Source organism: Hippocampus bargibanti, linkage group LG16 (assembly GCF_051943395.1).
Source record: "Hippocampus bargibanti isolate YZ-2025 linkage group LG16, ASM5194339v1, whole genome shotgun sequence".
NCBI classification, from domain to species: Eukaryota; Metazoa; Chordata; class Actinopteri; order Syngnathiformes; family Syngnathidae; genus Hippocampus; species Hippocampus bargibanti.
In genome coordinates, this window is record NC_142749.1 from 5200750 (window position 1) to 5211751 (window position 11002).

At 40.2% G+C, this 11002-nt stretch overlaps 1 protein-coding gene across 8 annotated transcripts in view; it reads right to left on the reverse strand.

Annotated features, from left to right (window-relative positions):
* auts2a (activator of transcription and developmental regulator AUTS2 a) overlaps positions 1–11002 on the reverse strand; it is a 357677-nt gene that overhangs the window by 343006 nt on the left and 3669 nt on the right. The gene's annotated exons all lie outside the window — the stretch shown is intronic.

Consider the following 11002-nt stretch of genomic DNA (forward strand, 5'->3'; position numbering starts at 1 on the left):
ATAGAATATTGTGTGAATATAACTGGGGGATATATTATGCATCTCTAAGCTTTGATGTTGTACATTCTTCCAATCAACACACTCCATTGTCATCATGAGAGCTGTTTTCAACCATGTAGGAAACATTACTGAATACTCCCGTCACACTTTGGTCTCAGTTATGCATTTAAGTTGCGTGATTCATTGCATTGCATCAGGCAAAAAATATATTGAACTTAAAGGGTCTCAATTATCATTCCAAGATAAAGGTGGCACCACGAGATGCTTTTTTTTTCATGAGTGATCAAGCAAAGTGGATCGCCCCCGAGACCACTTTATCAGTCACTGATGAAACAGTACACAGGGAAGGGTGAAAAGTTCTTCCCTACTGTGTGACTAGAGCAGTTAGTTTCCCAGAAAAGAGGAGGCGGTACTATTAATTAATCTATCACAGATAAGTGATTACTTTGAATTACATTTTGTTGTTGGGCCTTGGTAAAAAGCTTTCTCTTGATATTGTTGATCGCCGCGAGAGTGGCTGCCTTTCCAGCAGCTCATGTATTTTGTTTTTCTCCTTTCATTCCTTTCATCACTTTGCTGCTGTGAAATGTAAATTTCTCCACTGTGAGACTAATAAAGGCATATCCAATCCAATCCAATCCAATCCAATCTCAGCGTGTGTGGAGAAGCAGGAGTGGAAGCCAGCGGAAAATATGTGTGTATTGGCTGACTTTAAAAGAAGGATTATGGAAAGTAATAGAGGTAGAGGTTCCACATCAGTATGAGATCTCAGAAGGACCATTTTGAGCAAGGCACTGGTCCGGCGGAGTGGAAAAAAACTGATTTTGTGCATTACTGCAATTGGCATGGGCTCCACAGCGAAGCAGAAAGAATCTCCTACACAAAACAAAACAAGTAAGTAATTAAAGTCATGGCTCCCTTTCAGAGATGCCATTTTTTTACAATCAACATTGGCAAACATTTAACTCTGTCTGGCCTACATGCAGTCAGACGGTCGTACAAAGGCTGGGGAAATACGTTCTGCCTGCATTTCTAGATGAGGATCTTCTTAGGGAAGGGGAAAAACATTGGCATATTCGTGCATGTCAATGAAGCAATTTACATAAAATATAAATATACATAACAAATATATAAATAACAACAACAACAGTAACAACAACAACAACAATAACAATAATAATAATAATAATAATAATAATAATAATAATAATAGGCTCCAGCACCCCCGCATTCCTACACATTTCAACATTTACGACATGTACGACATTTCTACACAGCTGTCACCGAAACAATCCTGTGTTCTTCCATCACGGTTTGGTTGAGCCGCCACAAAAATTGACAACATCCAACTTCAAAGGACAGTTCGGACAGCGGAAAAAAAATCATTGGCACCGCCCTACCCACTCTCAAGGACTTGCACCCTGCAAGAACCAAGACATGGGCACGGAAAATCCTACTGGACTATCCGCACCCTGCCCTCCATCTTTTCCAGCTACTCCCCTCAGGCACCACAAAAAACAGCATCTTCCCACAAGCCCTTAACTCTCCAACCCAGTGGTTCCCAACCTTTTTCGCGTCACGGACCGGTTTAATGTCAGACAATATTTTCACGGACCGGCGGATAAAGAAACTTTCCAAAGACGTTTGTTTTTACTCATTTTGATATCTTACGGTGGGCTAATTTTAGCGGTATGGATCACGTGACCTAGACAAGCATTTTGACATGTGTCAAGAGTAAGTCATAGACGGATGTAATCTGGTAATTTTTCATTTTTCATTTTATGTAAATTATTTATTCTTTCTGTGCGGCTTTACCAAATGACCCACAGACCGGTACCGGTCCGCAGCCCGGGAGTTGGGGACCTCTGCTCTAAACAGTAAAGCAAATATAACTCTGCAGCGCCTCTTCGCAATGTTTTTTATGATGATACGAGTGCAGCGTGTTCTACCGGAGACAAATTCCTTGTTTGGTCTACATACATGGCCACTAAAGATTAATCTTATTCTGATTCTGATTCTGATCCTAATGAGGATAAAGCAGTCTGGATAACAGATGAATGAATGGATAATAATAAGTGTTGGAATGAAAACAATGTCCAACTTTATTGCTTAGCTGTTTTGAATTTTGCCTCAAATAAAAGGAGTACGTTATGGTTGACGGACATATGGATTCATTTTGCTTGCAAGAGGAGGAACAGACACACGCGAGTGATTTACGTGACATGCCTCAGTTTTTAATTCACCAAAGTTACTACGAGTAAGATTTATTCAGTAAAGCTGCACAATACACCACTTACAAAAACAGCTTTTCTGAGGGTTATTTTTTATGCTAAAATAAAAACATATGTCCTGGCAGTTCTGAGATGTGGATGGATTTCAAAGGGGAAAGCAATGTAAAATAGTCTACTGCGTTGTCCTTAGTGATATCAGCGAGCGCTTTAAAATGATAAAAACAGGAGTCGACTTGATACAGCTACTCTGCGTGTGACATTAGCCAAAGTTTATCTTAAAACACAGCTACACACATAATTTCCTTCTTGTAGGGAGTGTAAATTGTTGTGAGTTATCAGTCCTAAATTTCTGAGACAGCACTATTCGGTCTTTGTCAACTCCGGTCACGGGGGCGGGGGAGGGCTTTGTGACCTCGAGGAAATTGTCTGGGTGGAGCGTTTTTCTTGGTGTCAGTGACACTGAGCTAATACAACACTGAAAAGAAAAGGAAAACTACAAAACTACAAATAATGCATTAACACTTATGTAGCTCGACCGTAAGACATAAGAGTTTTTGAGGTTGTGTGCACAGATTGAATGACCCTATCTGGCTCCAACGTCCCAAGCTCCCAATTCTTCCGTTGAATGTCAGATTGGAACATCGGTGCCGCTTGTTGCAAGTCCCTTGCCGCACACCTATTTGTTTTTGCCTGAGTTCATGTGAATGCACAACTGTGGGTTCCCCTACATCCCCCTCAATGACTGACATAACGGGGAGGGGGGAAATGTGACTTTTTGAGTGTTTATTAGATCAACTGTGATTGTCCTCTCATGCAGTTCATAGTTTGCATCATAAAAATACAGGGAAGCTGTGGAGGATTTACACCCCCCCCCCCCCCCCCCCCCCCCCCCGAAAACCCCACATTTACGGCCTGCTGCTCTTTGCGGTTCGAATCCAATTACCCAGCACACGTTTGTAACAGCTGAAGAGGGTTGTCAACCAAGGTGGCAAAATAACCAACCGGAAGGGAAAGATAACACCCATGTTGTCAAATGTGTATCACAGCCAATGGAGGAAGGTGTATTATTTAGTCAGCATGTGTGGTCGAATTGGATAATCAACATGAAATAAGAGTTCCGGTTTGTTCTCTCTGCACAGCGGAGGACGATCAATATGCTGCTGGGGGGAGCAGATTGCCGACTGAGGCAGTTTCATTCATGCCGTGATTATGCATAAACGAGGAGGAACAAATTTACAATATAGCAGTTTATTCTGATTTCATATAAATTGACAGTCGAGGATATAAATAATAAAAATGTCAGTGTTTGAAATAACGTCTGCCCGGAGGCCCGGGACTTACAACTTTTACGCCGGGCATACAACTTTCAAAATGTCTCGGCCCGGATGGCCGACAAATTCTTCAAGAAAAAAAATAGATATACTTTTTTCAAATGAAACATTTGTTTTATTCAATACAGCAAAAGCTACAAACAAATTGCTACAAGCCATGTGCACTCCTCTTTCTAAGCGCCTTTCAAAACTTTCAAGTACACTTTACAGTCACGATATAGTGACGACGCACGGTCGTCTGACTGTAAAGTGTACTTGAGATGTTTTGAAAGGCGCTTAGAAAGAGGAGCCACGTGGATTTTAGCAGACAACGCAACGCTGACATTGCATTGTGCACAATGACAACAAAGGACAACTGGAGCAAAATCTTCAGCAAGGGATATTTACCATAAATTAAGCAAGGGAGCATTTGTGGTAGGCCATTCCTTAATGCGGCTGGATGGATTCATGGCTTGAGGGGCCCGCAATGAGAAAAAAGGAGCGTCAGCGCAGAGCGCCGATACATATGTGGAACTGTCGCGACTTGGAATTGAAGTGGATTAACGTGGGACAGGAGATGTGAGACAGTCTCTATTCGTCAATGGATGAGACAGCTTTGCGCATTCGTGCGCCTTTCGCCGTGATGCCCCTGATCCACTGATGAAAAGGAGGCTTTGATTTAATCTAGAACTGCATGCTTCATGCAAAAAGAGGGTGCAGAAAGTGCTTAAGATTGAATGACTGTCAATGTCTTTTGTGTTGTGTCATGTTATTTTTTTTTTGTTTTTGACTTCAAGATGGCGCCGTGAGAGTGGTTGCCTTTACAGCAGCTCGTGTATTTTGTTTTTGCTGCTGTGAAAAGTGAATTTCTCCACTGTGAGACAAATAAAGCCTCATCTAACCAAATCTAATCAATCACGCCTTGCCGTCGCCATTCTAACTTCAAAAAACACCCGAAGGAATAAAAGGCAAAACAGTTTTTGCACATCCCAGTTACTTCCATATTTGGTTGTTTCCTGGCTGCTCCATTCTCCTTCCTCGTGTGAGGATGAGACACGGATATTACCATGATGATATCATTCAGTGAAACCAGCTGAGCACTGGCAAAGAATCTATTTCCCAAACTAGGAACAGCTGGAGTTATCCTCTCACTCACTTGGACACTTGGGAATCGAAATTGCCACATTGCACTTTGCTATAAACTGCTCCATGACGTCTTGAGACACAACGCAATGTCACTCACTAACTGATTAGACTCATAGCTTAATAAGATGCATTTCCTGCACCAATAACGATGACCTGTGATGTGATAAACTGTCCACTGTAGTAATGTCTGTTATTACGGTGTACACAACAGTATGAACAACCAGATATCCGCAATCTTTAAGTGCCGGTGACAAAATCGTGGTCTGATATTTATGCATGTATTTCATTCAAAATGTAAAGCTTTTCTTATTTTCATAATTTTGAAAACATATTTGATTACACATGACCCTGCCTTTCTTATACCGAAGCATCAATCAATGTGTTCTTTTCTGTCTCCACTTGTAAGTTGTCCCTCAGGCTGTTTTTTTTAGCTGTGCAGGCAAAATCAATTGTTTTTGTTTTTTGATGCTGGGTTTTGAATTGTTACCATCAGCGGTATCATACTTCATCTTACGCGAGATTTAAAAAATGCAGGCCGTTCCACTGTAATTCATTAACTTCATTAGGATATATGAGAGGAAGGGATGAACAACCTTTATTGACATTACATAAATTGATCCTCACAGCTTCAGGAAAGGACTGCCGCTGTGCATTACGTGTCAATAGCTATCAATTAAGCACTGCGATTTTTTTTTTTTTAGCGTCTTACAACATTGAAATGCACCGATGATCATTTCATTGAGCTCGTCACTGGATAAGTCCGGAATGCACCGCGATGACTGCGCTTGAATCGACCATGGGGTGCAAATTGTTTAAATCTGTTCAATTCCCAGGTTGAGGATTGTTTGCTGATGGAAAACTGATACATCACATAAAATGTCTGCTGGCTAAATAAGAAAACAGAATAAGCAATATTGACTATGTATTTAAGTTTAGTGGAAATTAATGTGTGTGATTTACATACTTCTTTTGTCACGTGTGAAATGAAAATCTCTCAAAATTTATTATAGGCTTCTTTTGCATTCTCGCTATCACATTATGTAATCACATGTCAGGGGAAAGTAATTTCTTGTCCAACAAAGTACTGCCTGTCTTACTGCACCCTGATAGAACCATACAGTGATTGGTTATTTTGCTATGCATTGGAAATTACTGGTTCACAGAAAATGAGCAGGTGCTGCAATGTCCTAGCATCTCCAAAAAAGACCAATGAAACTTGACCTCATGAGTTCAGAACTAAAACAAGTGGCTGTGGTTCAATTGTGCATACCTTGGTTGCTAAATTATTTGGCAGTCTTACTTGACGACTACTTGCTATTTGGGCTATTTGTGTCACTTGTACTTCTTTCTATCCCTGCTTGCCTCTTATACGCTGCTGCCCTTAATCCCCCCCTTCATCCCCCCCCCCCAAAAAAAAAAAAAAAAAAAAAAAAAAAACGAACCAAAACAAAAAACAAAACAAAACAAAAACACACACACATTCTTTTTGGGCAACGTTAGTGGGCGGATCCTGCACATCAACTGGCAATTTAAATACTGCAAAAGTGGAATGAAGATGCCACAACGTTAGGCTGCTCACCTCCACTGTCTCAATAATTTATTTAAAAATATATTATATATATTTTTCATATTATATATATATTATATTATATAATATATAAAAATATTTATTATTTCTCAAATGCTATTTTTCATCCGCTGGGTGTGCTAATCTATAGTACCCCATACAAGTAATTCTATTGTTTTTTATTCTTGTATCATTAAATTCTGTGTGTTTGTTAGTTGTTGTAATCCATGATGATATGGAGGGTTGGTTGGTGCCAACATTGTGACGCATTTATGTGGTCAATGTCTTTACCTAAATGGTGAACATGAATTGCTCATAATAATAATAATGAATGAGTGTCATCACCTCACAACTGCAACTTTACACAAATGTGCGGCTTATTTGACTCACTCGACACATTTCTGTTACGCAAGGCGGCACTCATCAATTATCATTGATTACATAACACCTACAAGTCAACTTTGTGTGCTCATCTTCGAACCAACGCATCATGTTCCACCTAAGCTCTGCTTGTCTGCTTTTCTAAACAAGCAAGCCTTTCCATGTCAAGCGGGCACAAGTACAGCACATTTTTTACCTCGCGTGACTGTGCCCGTAGACATTTCACTTTTGCATTACTCCTAGTAAATAGTATTTAAACAGTGCAGGGCTGGCAGCCAAGCAATGGCGTGATAAGTTCATTAGTGCTGCATTCAATAATAATGACAGTCATTAGGTGCTGTTTTAGACTGCCAAGGGTCAAAGGTCAAGTTTCATTGGTCTTTTTTTGGAGATGCTAGGACATTGCAGCACCTGCTCATTTTCTGTGAACCAGTAATAAATTCCAATGCATAGCAAAATAACCAATCTCTGTATGTTGCTATCAGGGTGCAGTAAGACAGGCAGTATTTTGTTGGACAAGAAATTACTTTACCCTGACATGCGATTACATAATGTGATAGCGAGAATGCAAAAGATGCCTATAATAAATTTTGAGAGATTTTCGTTTCACACGTGACAAAAGAAATACATATTTTATATGTCTGTGTATATTACATACATGCTGTATATAAAGGAAATTGGGAGCTATTTCTGGAAATGAGAAAAATCATATATACTTTTAGTTACCAATGCAGATGACGGTAGGCAATCAGGGAACATCAAACGGGAGCAATGTACTTGTTGCGTAACAGAAGCCAATTTCCAACATGGAACTCAAGTTGTCACATATTGCACAAAGATTTAATAATAGACTTAAAATAATTACTTGCACCACATTCTAGTTTAATCTCAAGCGGGTCACATCTCAGGGCAAAGCAGTTCTCAGTGACATTGCAAAGAAGAGGAGAATGTGGAAGGGTGATATATAAGCATGTATATGAAAAGCAAGCCTTGGAGCAATGTCACGGTGGCGACAGATGGGAAGCTCGTGCATGGTGTGTCCCCTTCAGAATATAACTTCATCCAAACAAGAGCCACTGGTGATGTGATGTGATATAATTGTGCACAGATAGAGAACAATTACAATAAAAAGTATATTTGCTTCCTGTAACTATGTCATATCCAGTCAAACTAATACAGTATGTCAATGTTTTTTCCAGATTTTTTTTCCCCACCATAAGTCACACCTAAAATCTTTTTTTTTTTTTATATATAGACACGGCGCCCTGTGTTTACAGATGGCTGTTGGATTTTCAATTTGACGTCAGCTATTTAAATTCCTTCCGATTACATTTATGGTCTTATTCTCATGTCATCTAATATAGAAGGTGACGTTTTTGAACTAGGACTACTTCCCCTTTACATCTACCCATCCATTTTCCAGACCGCTTTATCCTCATTTGGGTGGCGGGAGGTGCTGGAGCCTATCCCAGCCAACAACAAACAACAAACAAATCATTAGCGCTCACACTAGACAATGTCGAATGTTCAATCAGCCTACCATGCATGTTTTTAGAATGTGGGAGGAAACTGGAGAACCCGGAGAAAACCCGCGCGGGCCGGGGGAGAACATGTAAACTCAACACCAGGAGGTCGAACCGGCTCTTGAACTCACGACCTCTGCACTGTGAAGCCAGCGTGCCAACCACTCAACTACCGGGCTTCCCACCCCCTTTCCATGTCTGTAAATAATGGGAAACGGAATCCTACAAGCTCAATGCTGTGGAAGCCATTGACACTGAAGGATTATTTACGCTTATATTTTGTTTAATAAAGCCTCTGTCATGGTACTAAAAAAATGAATTTATTATTATTCCAAGAAATAACCCATTTTCAACACAGGTTATCCTGGACAGGGTCGCCGGAACATATCATAGATGACTTCCGGCGGAAGACAGACTACACCCTGAACTAGGCAAGGCAACCGTCGGACACATACAAACGACCATTAATCCAACACTGAGTGGGAGCTGATACCACAGTTTCCACACACAAGTCCAGCGTGTGTACCACCACACTATCAGTGATCTGGAACCAAACACAATAGTACTCATTATATCAACATATAGCGTGTTTTTTTGGAGTTTAAGGCGCACCGGAGTATAAGGTGCACCCCCAATGAATGGTGTATTTTCAAACTTTTTCCACATACTTTATAAGGCACACTGGCGCACCTTCAATGAATGAAAAAGGTTTTCAAAATATAATATATAAATAGATAAAAGTTTTCCAAATATAAGGCACACCACATTATAAGGCGCTATGGTGGACTTCTTCTACAGGAGGAAATGGAGTCAGTGGCTGCTGTGGTGGCTCAATATTACTTCACAAATAAGGGGCACCTGCATATAAGGCGCAGGGTAATCTTTTGAAGAAAATTAAGGCTTTTGGGTGCACCTTGTACACCGGAAAATATGGTAGTTTCAAAACACAAACACATTTCTTTCCTTCAAATTGCACTGAACGGTCCACGCAACACACACTTTGGATATGAAGATCATCTCAAAAATACATCTGATAAAATCAGCTTTTTAAGTCTTGATGTCATCAAACAGCAATTCATTTTAGTATCCACAGCTTGATCTTTCTTGTTTTGTTGGTACATTGAGAATGAAAAGTGGGTTTTCAACCGCTGGAAATCAACACCAAACTGCAGAGATGGTGAGAAAGGATAAGTGCATTGAAGCATTGAAGAAGAATAAAAGCAAACCTGATTCGGTTGGTGTTGAATCACTCAATACACTTGACTGTCCGTTATTATACACTAAGGGAAAAAAAGGCTAAAACCATTGACCGAAAGAACTTTTCAAACAAGGTCACGTAAATGTAAGTAACAAAGGACAGAGATCTCTGACTTGAAGGGGATTTTTTTCAAAGACCTCTTGAGCAGTGAAAATATCTGCATCTGACTCATGATGCTTCAGTGAGGACAGACACTAATGCACGAATCCCTGAGATTTGGGAGCACCTACAAAACCAGAGATTGCTATCACACAGAAGTGATAAGGAAATGCAACTCAGATTGTGTTATCCAAAGAAACCTGACCTTGTGAAGCCATAAACTGTTTTATTTTGTTTTCCTGATACAAACAATGTCAAAGAAACGACCCAGCTGTATAATTTATGCACATGTTAATGCTCTGGCTCTAACAAAGTCGTCCTGAAAAGTCGTCCTGAAAAAGGAAAAGCCAACACTATATATATATATATATATATATATATATATATATATATATATATATATATACACACACAGTAAAGTCTCGTTATATCGATATTCAAGGGAGTCCGAAAAAATATCGATATAACCGGGACTATCGATATATCCGACCCTGTTTGCATGTAATTTTCTCCGTGCGTGCATAGAAATAGTATCAATATAACCGGGATTATCGATATATTGATATATCGATATAACAAGACTTTACTGTATATATATATATATATATATTACAGGCAGATTGACCACTCCAAATTGTCCCTAGGTGTGAGTGTGTGAGTGACTGTTGTATGTCGTTGTGTGCCCTGCGATTGGCTGGCAACCAATTGAGGGTGTTCCCCGCCTCGTGCCCGAAGACAGCTGAGAGCTCCACCACCCCCGCGACCCTAATGAGGAATAAGCGGTACAGAAAATGGATGGATGGATGGATATAATATGGCATGTTTCACAATTACAATCAGCAAAGAGATGTAATCAAGTTCAGATTTTAAAAAATACAAAGTACCTTCAGGAACACGTTTAAAGATACAGTATCCGTGCCAAAGAGATATTTTCTGAATAGTCGTAGCACATCATCGTAGTAAGAAATGTTTCTCGCACAAAGATACGCTGACACAAATATTCCATTACATAAATATATGGTGTCATGCTGTCGAAATGCCAGACTGATCCAATCCGAAATTCAAAACTATGTCATTGGGAAGGCAGTCTGTGTCAAGTCAAAGTACTGTAAATCACTGCCTGTGTGATTAAATTTCTAGCAACGCGGATCCAACAGTTTCCCTCAGTCGCGAGCGAAAGAACGCGCAACAGCCACAACAAACAGAGCTGAACATACCTCATGTGAAGTACCACTTTGTTGGGAAAACTCTTGTGAAAACGAATCTAGAACTGAGCGCAACAGACGCCTCTCAGAGACACCGATAGTCATCTCGTGTGCAGACTCTGGATTTAAAGCCATGACTGTTTAACCCCACAACCTCACAATAGGCACGCAAGGAGGCTGCCTGCAGACTATCCCAGAGCCGTTGCAGATCGATGCCAACCACAAGTCAGAGACATCAACATAGACGCAGCGAGAGAGCTCATAGGGTTATCATTTGGTATC